Source organism: Alligator mississippiensis, chromosome 8 (genome assembly GCF_030867095.1).
Source record: "Alligator mississippiensis isolate rAllMis1 chromosome 8, rAllMis1, whole genome shotgun sequence".
Taxonomy (NCBI): domain Eukaryota; kingdom Metazoa; phylum Chordata; order Crocodylia; family Alligatoridae; genus Alligator; species Alligator mississippiensis.
The window spans coordinates 11,083,922-11,100,008 of record NC_081831.1 but is presented as its reverse complement, the minus strand read 5'-3'; the positions used below and the strand labels follow the sequence as shown (position 1 = coordinate 11,100,008).

The window sequence follows — 16,087 nt, the reverse complement described above, 5'->3', positions numbered from 1 at the left end:
GCATTCCCCTTCTGTCCAGGAATAAGAAATCTCTTTGGAAATCTTTCTCTTGGGCAATTCTGCCTTGATGGGGAGAGGGTACGGTGGGTTTCTCCCTGTGTAAATTTGAAGCTGAGCCATTTAAATCCCATGCCATTGTATTGTAGGTGATGGCGGTGTACTTATCTACCTTGCCTCACCAAAGTCTTGCATTTAGTGTCTTCAACAGAGGCTCTGCTAGTATAGAGCCAAGGAGAGGGGGGTCTGCTCAGTGTGCGTACAGGTGTTTTTCTCTTATCTTCTGAACGTTCATGATTAAAACCATTCTCTGTGGCATTGCATTAAGCAGCTTCTTGAAGGTGTATGAGCCAAAGGTGGGGGAATGGCTGTTTGGGAACCAAAAATTGCAAGATATTAAGAAGGGGAGGATGGTTGGCAAAGGAGCCTGTGGATTGCACAGGTCCAGATGGGAGGCACCTAGGTACTAAAAAGCCAGAGAAAAACCCTTTTCACCGCCTCATTGAGTATTTCCTCCCTCCCTATCAGTCTCTTTAAAGTATGCAGGTAAAAGCTTGTGTGTGTGAGCGAGCACAAGTGAGTGTGTGAGAGTGCACACTTCCACTTGCATTCATCCTCTTTCAGACTCCATCCAGCTAAGTAATGAGTTTCCTGACGTGCCTAAGAATTGGCATCTCCCAGGACTGGTGGGGATGGGGCCGGCCCCCTGTAAATCAGTGGCCGTGGATGTCTAAAGGCAAATTAGGGGCAACTCAAATTGTTGAAGACTAATGCAGCTGTCGACACCATCTGCTCCAACATTCACAAAAGGCTGATCCCACCTTGGGAAATGCTTGACTTGCTCAGGACCTGGTGTAAATCTCTGTTGAATTTAGGATGAGATCATCCCTAGAATGGATTATTCCACATTTGCTTTCAGTGGGGTTTCTTGCTCTTCTTCTGAAGCCTCAGTCCAGTACTCTCTCCAACTGTGTTTCCTAAGTCAATCACAAGTCTGATCCAGGATAGTAGGTCCTATGCAGAGCCCATTGAAGACCATAAGACTTTTGCTGATCTTTGGATCAAGCTCTCCATCAATGGCACATGAGGTCAGAATAATTCTTGTAGGCTGAACATACCTTGTATTGAACCCCAAATGCTTAGCCATTTTGGGCAGGCAAGGTTCTTTGGGTAGATGCAAAATCTCTTCTTAGACCATCTAAATAGTTGGAAAAAAGTTGGAAAAAAGTTCTTTGTAAGCTTCTGGGCACAAATGCCCTTCGTCAGGCATTGGGAGACTGCTACTGTTATGTGTTCTCCAAGGTAGCTAACAACGGGAACCCTGTAGCAGTTTTTGAAAACTGATTGACCTTCTTCTGTGCAACTGATAAAAGCAAATATTGGCTGCTTAATGCGTGTGGGGTGGCCCATGGAGACAGCAGCTCCCCAGCAGGTTGTGCTCTATCCAGAGCTATGTTAACCTGGCTCTGATACAAAGGAGGTTTCTGTATGGATTAGGAGAGGTTCTTGGCATTTAGGGACAGCTGTCAGCCTCTGGGGAGCTATCGGCACGATCTCCATTTGAGCTAAGTGTACCTGGGGGTCAGGCTCTCTAGTGGGAAGAGGTCAGAGCCAGCCCCATAGAAATCCTGACTTCTTTGCTCTTACAAATAGCACGTCATTAATATTGATTTCCCTAGGCAACCTAGAGCATTGCCACTGCACACTTTTCTTCACCTCTCAGGCTGTGTGTTATTTAGGACGTAACTCGCAGCTCACGTGCCTGTACGTACAAAGACCTCATCAACGCCGGGCCCTGCTGCAATTTGACAGCAGGTGAAAAGTTCCTTTGGCAAGAAGGTGAGTTGGGCTCCCCAAGTCGGGGGAGAAGGAATCGATAACCTCCCGACACGTGATCACCTTTCATTTGCGTTTCCTGTTTAACTCCAATCCATTTCCACCTCTCTGGGTGCGTTTCGTTACCTTTATTAGATGTTGCTATGGTGACTGTCTTTGCTACGAGGCTTTTGTTTTATCCTGTACCTTCTTTCCTTAAGGTGGAATGTGCCATTCCCTCTCCTCTAGCAGCAATCTTGACTTCCCGGGGCATGCTGCTCTCGTGCCATCCCCTCAAGGAGTCCAGAGCTCTTTACGCATGCAGGGCACTCGGCAAATGCCCGATCCCAGTGCCCCCTGCAAGGTGAGCAAGTATGATGAGCAATGTGAATAACGAAGCCCGGTCTTGTTGAGCATGGCTTGAGATAGAAGGGAGATTCTCCCACACCTCGACCATTGCAGAAAGCGAGGCGGACTGCAAGAGCTCTCCAGGGTAGCCGAAGTGAGAGTGGAGAAAGTGCCTTCTCTCGTTGCAGCGGATGGGACCGTCTACAGATGTTGAAACCTGTAGTTCTGCAAAACTGGGTCTCTGTTTCTCTGTGAGCACACAGTACAGCCAGAAGAATGGATGGGCAAGTTTCTAGACAAAGTGTATATCTGACTTAAATCATAACCCTGCCAGCTAAAGAAAGATGCATCTAACTGGCCAACCCCCGCCCCCAGCCCTGCTGCATTCTATTCATTTTATCTTTTTAATAACCTTATTTTCTAGCTCTCTGGTTGTTGGGTGTTTTTTTTTTTTTGCTTATGACTTGGTTTTCCATTAATGTTTTATATTGGGGGCAGAATGAAAGTTGGTGGGGGGGGGTGCGTGTGTATGTGTCTGTGGTGAATCTATTCAAGGAGTTGTGATCTCTGCATTTCATTTTTGCAGTTCAGCTGGAAAGATCTCGTTTCCAAATACACCCACACACAGACGCAGCAAGAGAGAAAGAAAGAGATGGAGACTCAAGGGGGATGGGAAGGTTGGGGCGGGGAGATGGGGAGGCACTGGGGAGATTTCACAAAGCGTGAAATGAAAGGGTGAGATAGGAGAGGCAGGCCCTGGGAGGGCTGAGTATGTGGGACATATGCTTATTGCTCAAGAGTCCAAAAGATGGGGGACAAGGTAGCATTTTAAAAGGCAGGGGGCTCCAGGAAATTTGCAGAAGCCTGGGCTCCACACCTCTCCCGAAGCACCAAGCAAGTTCACTGGCAATTTCCCCTTGCATTCCCCTTCCTTAATGCCCACTTTAATACCATCAGTCATTAAGGGACTGGCAAAGCAGATGGTTCTCTTGTTTTTAGGCTCTTCTCCTCACTCTTAGCCTTGCAGACCCACAGCCACTGCTGCACAAGTGATGTGCAAACTCCCAGTTTGGGGGTAGGATGACTTAATAAGCTGAAGGATGTGCCAACCAGGTTCTTCGGTAATAAGCTGAAGGATACGCCATGCTCTTGACGTGGTCCCATCTAAGTGGTTTTTAGTTTCCAACTGGGGACACAAAGTGGTGTCTTAGCTCTACATGTCATGGATCCCATACCCAAGGCTAAAAGATTGTCCCTGCTCTTAGCCTAAAGCAGAGGTGCATGAACTTCCCTTGGCTGATGGCAGCACTGGCCGAGAGTATTGCTCAGGAACCTGAGAGCATCCTGCAGAGATAAGAGGATGAGAAGAGCCTGCTTTTTCTTGAGGAGACGTCTCCATGTTAAATGGTAGGGTCACGGACTGCACTGTCAGATTATTGGAAGCAGATAGCCGGGTGCCCACACTGTGGCCCACACGGCTCTCAAACATGGTGCAATGTGGCAATGAAGTTTCTGTATTGGAAGGTCTGGTTTGGAGGGGAAGATCTCAGGGATCAGTAAGCAGTTGAGCACCCATCTTCCCAAGTTCACATTAAGCCCAAGATCCCTTGGTTTGAAGGCTCAAAACATAATGGTGCATGCATCTTCTGAAAGAGGTTAAATAACATTGTTCCTATGACCCACCTTCTGATCTGAACCTAGCGCTTCAATTGGAAAGAATGCAAAGCTGTGATTCATCCATCTTCAATAGAAAAGGATTTGGTCAGTTTGGAAGTGTGTCCGGTAAATGCACATGGAGAATAAGTGGTACACCGACCAAGGAGAAGCTGCATGGGTCAAAGAGAAGAAGGCGTGGAAATTTCAAACGTTGATGAAAGGCTGGAGCAGGAAGCCTACTCTGTCAATGCAGCCTCGGCAGCAATACAAGTCATTAGCTGTAACCTAGAGACACCACTCCTAGGAGCAAGAACATCACTTTGGTCTGGTTCTTAGGCCCGCCTGCAAAGGTGCTGACTTAGCAGTGCTTGTGACGTGGACATCAGGCAATGGGGATTAATACTCCCGGCTCATGTATAATAGGGCAGTGACAGATAGTAACAACCCTGCGTGCCTGCTGACCTGGGTTGAATTCAAGCTGCCAACGTAGAAGAATGGCCCACCACTACTGTAGAGCTACTGCCAGTCCCATGAGCCTTTCAATTCCCCAGTAGTTATCCTGGGGTCCACAAATGATGCTGTTAGTCCTTGCATGCACACCCTTAGCTCATCTAACAATATTCCTTGTGGCCAATATTTTTTCCTCTTTTCAAGTTTCCCTGTTTTGGTATTTCACCAGCTGTAGATACCTAGGTATGAACTATGACCTGACCTAAGCACTTGAAACCGCTTTGATTCCCTGCAGTCCAGAACTGCTTCTCCGTAACACCTCTGTGCTCCTGGCTGTTTCTCCCTTAGCCACAAGGTCTCTGGCAAGGACGTCTATTTTGCTGCGTCCCAAGCTCTTTGGCAGAGGTCACCAGCCTCAGAGGCTGCCACAAGCCTTAAATCAAAGCAAAACCGGATCCTTTTGACTCTCAAAGGCAGTCCGCAATCACCGCAGCTCATTGTACAGTGTTTGGATACTGCGTGGCTTGAAAAACGCAGCCACCAAAATGTATTTCCAAGGCTGTTTACTTTAGCATAGAGCCACTGCTAAAGCCTGAGCTATGCCAAGTGACAAAAATGCCAGGCCAGTGAGCTTATTCCTTGCTGTTTGCTTTGTGGTCAAAAGGGAAGTTGGGTCAGGAGTTAATGTGGAAGATGTGGCAAAAAGACCTATTACAAGACAGTTGCACAAACAGCTAGCGATATTAAAAATCAACCCATAATTTCCTGGTGGTAGTAATATAGGATTGGAGGTGGATATCATGCCAAGCAAGAGGCTTGGTCGGTTGTTTTCTGGGTGTTTTTTTTTAAAGAGGAGATTCAAATCTTTTTTTTTTTCCCCATCTTACATTGATTAAGAAAGACTTCGGGAAGGGAAAGAGTGAAAGCGTGGAAAACAAACTGGCGGTGGTGGTCGGTGGTGTCCTCCCATTGTCAGAATGGTCACGCAGAAGCAGCGGCTCTGGCCAGGAAGGACAGCGGGGAAAGAGAAGCCGAAAACCAGAATAATAGCAAGCAGATGGAGCAGGCATCGCTACTACTCAAAGACACAAAGTGATGTCCTGAGCTTAGGTGGTGCTCAAGGGATTTGCTAGGAGTTTGTCTGGGGGGCTCATTTCGTACTGTGTTAGGGGGCGTCTTGTGTATAAATCCCTATCCTGCGTCAACAGTGCAGGGAGGAACAAGCCGTCTGCAGTGCGATGCCCTGAAGACTATGCTCCATTAATATCTGGGCGGTTACGCTGAGAAGAGGAGGTCTAAGTGGTGTCATGGGAACGACTGACAATTAAATGGCAAAACAAATAAACAAAAGGGACTGAAGCCCTGGGTGAGTCAAAAGCCATTTCCAGTTTCTTAGAAGAGGACAAGAAGGTAACGTGGCCAAGCAAGCCCTGTCCCATTTAAGAAAAGACTTCGCCCCTGTCTTTTCCTGCCCCCCCTTTCCGTCTTCTGGGGACTTGAAAGACCCCCTGCAGCCTGTGCTGGCATCGGGAGAACTTAGGCTTGGCAGTATTGCTGGAGGCAGTGATGATAGCACGATGCTTGAGCCAGCTGAGGGAGGGGAAATGAAATAAATCCTCTTTGAAATGTCACAAGGGAGGCTGTGGCGAGTGGAACGAGGTGATGGCTTGGCTGGCGCACCACGAGGAAGACAGAGTTTGCCACAGAGACCGCAGCATAAGTGACTGGCTTGGTGTCTTTGAGCATGATTTCATGCGTGTATCCTGCCCTTCTGGTGAGACTGAGGACGTGAGGCGTATGCGTTGGCCCTGCAGCCCTTACCACAGCAATGTCATTGGGTAGCATTGCTTGAGGTTGGGTCTAAATGGTGATCCTGCCAACCTTTCTTTTGCAAGGCTCCTCTGCCAGAGATCTCTCTGGGCCAGATCCTACTACACCTACTTGTGATCCTATTCCACCGTGTTCAAGTCCCTGAAAATCCACTAATGCATGTCATTCTTGTAGCACATTGTCATCCTAGCTTTCAAGCCAAGTCACCAAACAACAGTGATGATGAGGAGGAAGGGCCCAGCCCCTTCCTGTAGGAGCAGTTCCTGGGGGACTCTAGCCAGGGTGGAATAGGATCCTACGTAGGCACCCGAGTTCACCTTGGTGCCTAATGGGCTGAGTTTCTTCTGACCCCTAAGGTCTGTTCTGGCCAAAGGTTAGCATCCGTCAATGGCAAAATAATGGGGAAACCAGACAAAGTGCCCAGCCCAGTGCAGGGCATGGACTGAATGGGTCTGAAGGCTCCAGACAAGGTGCTCACTTGCACCCAAAGAAAGAGGGTGCCAGCCAGTGCACGTGAAATGCTGCTATCCTGATAACATGGCATTTTACAGGCTCTTTTTGTTGCATCTGAATAGCCCACGTGAGAAACACTAAGGGAAGCTGTGTGGGGTGAAGTGGGGGGATGCTCAGGGACCTGCAAGTAAATCTGTGCTTCAGGCAGTTTCAGTCTTCTCGCTAGGACTCCGCAGCTTGGCCAGGCCGTCGTTCAGTGGCTCCATACCCAGGATCATTAGGCGGCTGCGGGGAGGGCGGCGGGCCATCGCACTCTCTTGTGGCTTTAAGAAGCAATATGTGGGGATACTAATGAGGGCTTTGCTACACAAATCATACCTGCCTCTGTGCAGCAGAGTGCACGAGGCTAGCTCCAGAGCGATGCGCGGCAGTTCAGCACAGTGCACTGGAGCGGATCTCTCCAATTTCTCTGTCCTCATTCCCAATCTTTAAAAAACAAAAAAATCTATTCATCCTCTTTGCTCCATTTCCTGACTGTCCTAAAGAGCAACGCTCCTCTCCTTCCCCTTGCAGCAGCCCCCATCACTCCTAATCTCTCTGCTTCTCCCATGTCATCTGTTCCCTGTCTGCCTTGACTTCTTTCTGTTCATCTGGTCCAAGAAATTATCCAGTCCAGATGCCACTGGGTAGGGCACTAGAGGAAGGGGTATCTGGGTGTTTGAAATGTCTTTTTTTTTTTTTTTTTTTTTTTCCCCTGCTTCATTTGTATCAGAAGCTCGGAGAAAAAGAAACAAAAACCCAAGTTCTGGCAGAATATTTTGCTGGTCCTTTCTTTGTTCTCTCTAAGTGTTGGGCAAGAGCGGACGGTGTTCTTCTTATAGATGCTCAGCCGTCTAGTATCCTCTTTTTCCATCCAGCCGTCCTCCTCCAGCTGTCGTACTGCTATGAAAAGAGGGGTGGGTAATATTTTGGAAGTGCAAGCCGTTCAAGTGAAGGGCACAACCTGATGTTTCCAGCCTCCTCGGGTTGATTGAAATCTTTAAGTTCTTCCATTTTAGATACGATTTGGGCGTTCAGTGCCGAGCCAAGGAGTCTCTATGGCAACAGCCAAAGGAAACTTTTTATCACAAATTGTTTTTGGCGTGTGCCCGCACGCAACAGAGGGGTCATTTCTGGTGTAATGATTATCTATTTTAAAATGATATAATATTTGCGGTAGCGAGCCCTGGAAGAGTGGGAGACGTGTGGAATTTCTTTCAACTGGAGTCTCAGCAAGAATTGTTGATCCTCCTCCTCTTGTCATCTGTCTTGCTTTCACCTCCTTTCTTTTTCCGAGCTCCGAGAAGTGGTTGTGTAGATTAGCATCGCTGAAGATTGTTTGTGGTTTTTATTTGTTGTCTGAGACTCGAGAGAATTAATTACGGGGAGATATTTCAAACGCGGCAGCTGGTCAGGAGAATGGGCTCAATGCTGTTTGGTGCTAGCGGTGTTCCCAGCCCCAAGGCACACCTAGGTGGGTTTTTCCACCAAAGTCAAGTGAATCCTTCTGCTTGTGGTACGTGAGAGCAGAATCAAGGCCTGTATCTTGATCTTTGAGTCCCGTAGATGCATGGAGGCAGTACGAAATCCCTCCTTTCATCCTTTTTGCTCAGTTGAAGGCAGTCTGAACATACCCATCACGGCTGGGCTTGTTTAGAGGAGGGTGGTGGTAGCATCCGGATCAGCAAACCTGAAGCAAGTTCAATGCAAGTTTGTGGTGAGTTGGTCATGCCCAACGTGTTGTCGACCGGAATAAAACAATAGCTCAAAAATGGCATAAGCTAAATGTTGCAGCGCACCTCGCTGCCCCGCTCCTAGAGAGGGGAAAACTGCCAGAGGAGAAGCTCTGGCAGTGTATAAGGAGCCCTAATGGTGATTAGGGAGTACAGCTGTGGGTTGCTGGGGCAGCTAATGTGAATCAGCTGCCTGTAGGAGGCAGGGCCTGGCCCTTATAAAACCCAGGGCTATAGCCAGGCTGGCAGTTCCCTTCCGGCGGCCAGACGGAGAGGAGCTCCTGGGGCTGAGATGCGAGAACTGCTCGAGCAAAGTAAAGGATGGCGGCTCCGGGAGATTGGAGCAATGTTGTTATAGCCAGGCGGTCTTAAGTTAAGTTGTAGCCAGGAGGCTTGTGGTTTTGTTGTCATGTTGAAAGACCGGTGGTTTGGGTGAGGCTATAGGGGTTGGAGGAGGCCTCATAGGGACCCCCAGAGGGGTTGGGGCCCCAGCGCCTGGGAAGATGCAGTATCCCACAGTAGCGTGGGGATCCAGGCGCCAGTCAGGGCGCAGCGGTGTGGGGTGCGGAGACCCTAGGCCCAGAAAGGGCCCGAGAGGGGCACTATGTGTGAGGCCCAGGACGGGCATGACGAGCCCGGTAACAGGCTAGCACTGCAGAAAACCCAAGAGAAGGGCAGGGTGCTGCGGTGGACCCCAGGAAAAGGGCATAGCGGTACAGCGTCCAGGAAAAGGGGAAGCAGCGCGGTGGGCCTGAGAGACCAGAGGCTTGGTATAGAGTCCCAAAGCGGGCAAGGGTCCCTCAGCGGGACAACACTTTTAGAGGAAGCCCAGAAAGGGCACCGAGACCCCAGAGGGGGGGCACGATTGAGAAGGCCCAGTCTGGGCGTGACGAACCCCAGGAAGGGGGGCAGCATTTTGGGAAGCCTAAGGTGGGCATGGCAAGCCCCGAAGAGGGGAGCGCCCTATGTAGAGAAGGCCCCAGAGAAGGGGGCAGCACTAGAGAAGGCCCGGGAGAGTGGGCATGTATTATGACAGACCAATGTCCAGGACATCTGCGAGGCTTGGGGCGTGGTATTAGGGGTTGGTAGGAGCCACGCGTAGCCCATAAGGCTAGGGTGCCTGAGTAGCACCCATCGTATGGGGAGACCACAAGAGTCCGGGAAAACTGTGGGGACAGAGGTCCTGATACGCCGTGCCCAAGGTGGTATAAGGCAGCCTCCCAACATATACTGAACATCAAAGACGTGGCGGGCGAGAAGAGGGTGCCCTTGGGCCGGCCTTGACACGGTGAGAGGGACCTTAAGGAGATCACGGCCCTCCTGCAGGATCCCGCCGTGACACTAAATGAGAACCCAAGTCTCTAAAGGCGCTGAATCCAAGATCCCATCTTTGTTGCAGGCGTTGCTGCCCACCTGGCGCCTTGGGGCTGTTCACAGGCAAGCAAGTTACCCTCGTGTTTTGTTATTTTGTTTTTTGAACAAGACTGCACACTATTACAGGGCGTCATTCAAGCTTTTTCCCTTCCAAGAGAGCTCAATAGTGATGAAACCAATGTGGCCTTATAGTAACTCTTTCAGACTAATTCCATCAAGCCCTGCAGTGTACATACACCCTTGTAGAAAAATCCTATACAGTTTAATAGAAAATGATAGCCTTTTTACATAAAATTATGATGTTCTATGGAAGACTATAACTTATTAAATTATCTGAGTGGCAGTATACCCTTTCTAGAGGTTTATGTTTAAATGGTAAATGTGACTAAATAGAAAGTTATATTGCTGCTACAAAATACCATGGGATGATTAGAAAATTATATCCTTCACTTGAACTCGTATAGCTGCTTCCCCTTCACCCCCTCTGAGGGATTTGTGCTGAAGTGTATAACCATGTGTGGACCTCTTTAATGACCAGGTTTATTATGAATAATGCAGCGGGTGAACTTCATTTTTAAGAAGGTCTGAATTCTATAACTTATATGAAAATCTTGCCCAAATTATGTTTGTGAATTTTATTCTTCTTTTAGCCTAACATGCAAAAACAGGGTGTGGAATAGCATGTTTGCACGGTGTGTTATGTCTTTAGGTAGTGCCTATCTACAAAGGAGAACGCCTCGCTACTGCTGCCGACAAACAGAGCTATTCCTACAGTTCAAGTGGTTGGTGCCTGTGTTATGCTACCAGTGACTCCCAGGTTGAAACCCCAGAGACAACCTATGCAAAGGGTTACCATTTTTTTTAATATGATTGGCCACAAGTCGCATGGTATTGCTCTGTTTGCTAGGTTGCATGAGCATAATAACTCTTTGTGATTGAACAAACTGCAAAAATTGTGGGATCACATTCATTGGAGACTTTCAAGAAGTGGCTAGATAGGCATCTGCCCAGGATACTTTTGGAACAGCAAATCCTGAATCTGTGCGGGAAATTGGACTAAATGACAGCCGAGGTTCCTTTCAACCCTGTAAGTCCATGACCAGGTTTCTCGTGCGACTTCATAGAAAGCAAATTTTTAGCTCACTTGTGAGTAGTTCAGCCTTAATGTTTGCTTTCAGCAAACCTTATGGGTTGAACATTTGCAAAAGATAAAAATCCACATTGCTTGGATGTGTCTAGAGTGAATTATTAAAAAAGTGGAACATAACTGAAGGCTACAAAGTTTCCTTATTTCTAGCTATAACTATTGCAAGAAAATTGTGTGACAGGGGGCTAAAGACTAGTATGGGGCCTTTGACTTTTCACATCATTTGGAGCTGTCTTAAAAAAAGCGGTAACATGCGTTTTGCACCTTGGAGTCCTGCATAGCTTGCAGTTGTAGTGTCAATGGGACTTTAAAGCAAACATGGGCAGAAATATGAGTTTGAAAATTAATTTGCAATTTCTATTCCTGCTGCCAAGAGCCAAGGTTACCATTACTTAGACCTCTGGGCCATAACGCGGCATCTTTGTGTGTTCTGTTCAAATCTTTCCCGTGCAGTCTCCTGTGCTAATGAGGCAACTGGCCGGTCTCTTGGTTCCCTCTGGGTTTTTAGATTTGAGGTACTGATAGCTGTGTAGAGAGGCAGGATGGAGAGGAGGAAAGTAGAAAGCTGAGCTTTCCTAGGATTCAGAGATGCTTACTCAGTAAATATCAGGGTGGAAGTGGGAACTTAACTGTGCCATTTATCTTTTTCTGTGAGACCAGCAAACTCTGAGGCAGAAGGAAAAAAAAATAGATGTGGGGAAGGAAGGTATTAAAATGTAGGAGTGAAAGCATTACATTCATTATAAGGTCGGTCTCTGCCGTTGATATTAAGTAATTCTCTTGTAATCGTATTGAGATCCCAACCGGAATCAAAGCCCCATGAATAGTAGGTTTTGCATACAAGCGAGCATTGCCTTGACAAATGTGTGCTCTAGATGGTCAGTACAAAGGAAGTATTATTCCCATTTTACAGATAAGTAAACTGTCCAGTTGAATGCATAGAATCTGTAGTGGAGTCAGCAGTCAAACCCACATCTCACGGGTCCCAGTGCAGGGCAGAAAAAAGACGTCCTTCTTTTTAATGGATCGCAAATATAAGGGGTAGGAAGAAGAGCTAGCGTTACCTCTGTTTATCTGGGGAGTTTCTGTTCCTGTGGGAGCGCTAGGACTTCTCAGTGGTGTAGACCCACAATATTTCCCTTGCTGTTGGAACAAGAGGTAGCTGTGATACTACTGCCATGGTGGTTGTCTTTTCATTTCACCAAGCAGTGGGGGGAGCTGGTGTCCTCGTCTGAACGGGAGTGGACACCCTCTGATCCCTGCTTCCCCCATGATGACGGCAGAAGCTCTGTGCCTCATGTTTTCCCGTTTGCCAAATGGAGATTAGAAGTACCCATCTCGCACAAGTGTTGAATAGTAATTGATGCTGATAAATGGTTTGCAATGGGTTACATAAAGGTTAATTATTTAGAGGGGTGGTTTTTTTCTGTTGAATAATGCATGTTTTGGGTCAAACACATTACTATTAAAGAGGTCTGAAGTTTCACCTTCTGTTATAAACTATACGTGCACTATGCATTTGAGTTGCCCAACTCGGGTGTTGTTTTGGGGTCCCTCTGAAAAGAAAAGCCAGTTCTATGCTGTCATATTCCTGAACTAGACCTGAGGCAAAGCTCAAATAGTTTTATAGGTTTATTCTGCAAATACTCCAGCAGGAAGTTTTCTGGCTGGTTGTGATGTGGCACAACTTGAGCGCATGGCAAAGGATGTTCGTGGGAAATGGGGGGTGGTAGTCTGCCAGCAGTTCCATGGGGAAACCCGGTGATGCTCATCCAGGGAAGGAAAATTGTACTGTGTGACCTGCCCTATCGGCTTGAAGCGCGCGTCCCAGACGCTTGCTGTGAGTGGGATGCAGCTCAAGAGTCTTTAATGAATCCTTTTGGGGAGAGTAAACCGGCGTGATAGACCGTAGGAAACAGAAAAGAGAGATTCAAGGGACAAACAATTAATTAATTTTTTTTTTTTAACTGAAAAAAAAGTGTGGTCCAGCTCTGTACCTGAATGAGGACACACAAGCGAACTGAGCTCCTGCTAGGCTTCTACTTTGGTAGAGCAGCAACTTGGAAAAAGGAAAGGGAGGACGGGGATTTGAACTGCATCTTAAGACAGAAGCTAGAGGGGAGGCGGATGGCTCATCCGGTTGACTGGGGAGGGTGTTTCAGCTCACAAGAGGCCAATGGATGGGCTGGTCCTGGCTTAACCCTGGCCAGTCCCCGGACTGGGTGCAGAGTGCAAACCCCAGTTTTGGACCAGGTTTTGTTACTGCTGCCTCCCGCGTGTTGGTTGCATTATATGCCTCTGGTTTGGGTTCTGGGAGCCTCGGACGGCGCGTCTGCCAGGGATCCAGGCAGCGGAGGGGGATCGGTGGTGTTGGGGAGTGGGGCTGCCCTCCAGTGCTGCTGAGGTTCCTGCCACCCTTGCAGGCTGGACGCTGTGCGCGCCGCGTGTCTGACGCTGCACGCTCGCTGTCTGCGGGGAGCTCTCTGCCTTCCCACCTTCTCTGGTTGCATTGGTCCTTCCCCTTCGTCTGGCTGGGGTTGGGTTGTGAGCCCTCTCTCCCTCCCTGCAGTTGAGCTCCTCTTCAAACAGCCCCAAGAACAGGGCGAAATCACGGGGTTAGGGATGGGAGAGACGGGTTCGTGTCCCGTCCCGCCAGGGCAGGATCATCCCCTTTCTGGGGCTTTGCCAGGCCTGCTTGGAAGCCCCAGGTGCCCCCTAGCAGAAGCACTGACCGGTCGAAGCCCCTGTTATAACCCAACAGGAAAGCTCCGGTTTAAGGCTATCCCTTTATTTTAGCTCAGCTGGCATTCAAATCCTGACAGTTACCATGGCAACCCACCTCACATGACTTCACAGCTCTCTACTGTATGCCTGGAAACCTGTATCACCCTGGCCTCTCGTCACTATGGCAATGATGTCACATGGTCCCCACCTGTCTCCCAGGTAACTTGGTAGCATCCTATGGAGATAAGACCCTGCGCTCAAACCCGGAGGAAAGCAAGTGGCTCTCACCGTCCCTGTGAGGTCTCAAGAGGACAAGGGCCTTTTAATAGCCTTGGTAACTAATAAGTGCATGGTGACACATACCTTCTGTATCCATGGCAACTGATGAACATCACATAGCAACATGTGCCTCATGTACCCATGGAAACCTGCTAGTTAGCTTTTTTTGTATTGATGCATTAAAAAAAAAAAAAACACGTTACCTGTAGTGGTGTTTTATCCCGAGATGAACCTGCAGATGTGAGACACGGGAGAGACCTGCTGTGGATGCTGAGGAGATTGGGGGGGGTGCTACCTGAACCTCCACCTGTCTGTCAAATGGGACTCCAGCTCCAATCCTCCTCCAGAGACCGCGCAGGGGAAATGCGTGGGTGGTGCAATGATCTGCTGTGTTAAAGCTGGACAAGAGTCAGGGGAGCTACCTGGCTTTATTGTGCCATGCATGCGGCTTCTGCAGCCTTGATGCTATAGGGCCCCATGAAGTGAATGGGAGCTCTGTGACTGAGTAATGGCAGGAGAATCGGGCCTTTAGTATCATGCTACCAGTTTGGAAGCATGTTCGCGCAGGAAGGATACATGGATGGATCCTTTCTCGGCTGTACTCGGGTAGAGATGGAGAAAGACTGCTTCCCAGTCTGCAAGCTTCAGGGAATGTCGCACTGAGCTCCAATTCCAAATTGCCCTTTTTTTTTTTCATCAGCTGGAGAAGGAAGGAAAACAGGATAATGTGTGTAAGCCAGTGAGCTACTATAGAGTCTTGGCCCAGATCTGCCAAGAAACAGGTGGCTAGAGATGCTTGTTGCAGCAACATCTGCTTTCAGGGCATCTCAGGGGCCTTCAGTTTAGCTTGAGCTGCTTGTCTTACCCCATTGTTTCTCAAACTGGGGGCATATGGTGAACTTCTAGAGAAGGGCAGCCAGCCTGTGGCTCTGGAGCCACATGCAGCTCTTCAGAAGTTAATATGCGTCTCCTTGAATCTTTGCACAAGCACACGGCGATCCGCTTCCATAGCCATTACGGCACATCGTGTGCTTGTGCAAAGATTCAAGGAGATTAACTTCTGAAGAGCCGCATGTGGCTCTGGAGCTGCAGGTTGTCCACCCCTGTTCTAGAGGGAGCAAGAAAGGAAATCAAGAGAGGGGAAAGAGGGAACTAAAAATAGACCAAAAAGGAAAAAAAAAAAGTACAGCTCTGCAATTCAACAATCTCTTAGGTGGTTGCAGTGACATAAAGCATTGGGTTTTTCATCTATAATTGGAATCATAGCGATACACAACTGTAGAGCTAACTTCGAAAGGAATATGCATCGGAGGAAAGTTGGAGAGCCGCTGCCCTATCCTCCGGTCTGTAACAAGGGTTTACGGGGTGTGGAGTATCCTGCGAGCCTCCAGCAGCAGTGTTTTCCCTGCAGCCGTGGAAGTAGGAATCCTTTCTTGCATGTTTTTTTTCAGCCACTGGTTTGGAGGCCTTGGCAAGGATGGGAATTACTCAGGGGCTGGTTACTGCAGGGAGCTGACATGTGAATTCTGCTTTCCCGAGCATCCCAGCCCTGAGGCTCTGGGAACTTTTGCTGGCACGGCAGTGGGCAGACCGTCAGCTTCTCGGAGCCTCGTTGGACAGAGTGGGAAGGAACATGCTGCCTCAAGGCACCTGTGGGGTTTATCACATGCACTGCAGATCCTGGGGAAAATCAATTTGGATTAATCCTCGGTAACCTCCAATGGGCTTCTGGCTGCTGATATAAAAGGGAGTTGGAGACACTGAGGAGGAGCCAGCTAGGGACTCATTTGCTGCAGGCATGAAGGTTTCAAAGTAGGATATTTATGGGAGGCCTGGAGGGGATCCACTCGCTGCCTGTTTCTGGAGCCAACTGGTTCTCCCATGCTGGCATGCCGAGATTTGCAGCATCACCGAGTGGAGCTGGAGGTCCACCTCCCTTCATGGGAATTGGGCATCTGAATCCCTGTGGACTATCTTGAAGACTGTAGCCTTATTGCCCCAGGGGAGTGCTTGTCTGTTGGGGAGTAAGCATCAAGGATGTGCGTATCCCACGCTAGAAATGATCCAGCTGTGCATGTGCTAAAACTGGCTCGACACATGCAGCTGCTAAATCCTATATGGGTTCCCCATACTGGCGAGCAGAGGGACACGCACATGGTCTGGTTCTCAAAGAAGGTTTTGCAACCTCTGCTTCCATTGACTTCAGCTGAGGTTGTGGCTTATTTGGCACCCCTTCAAGCTA

General features: G+C 48.6%; 1 protein-coding gene across 5 annotated transcripts in view; it reads left to right on the top strand.

The window, feature by feature from the left end:
* The window catches only part of CACNA1G (calcium voltage-gated channel subunit alpha1 G), a 346,031-nt gene that overhangs the window by 17,708 nt on the left and 312,236 nt on the right, over positions 1-16,087 (top strand). The gene's annotated exons all lie outside the window — the stretch shown is intronic.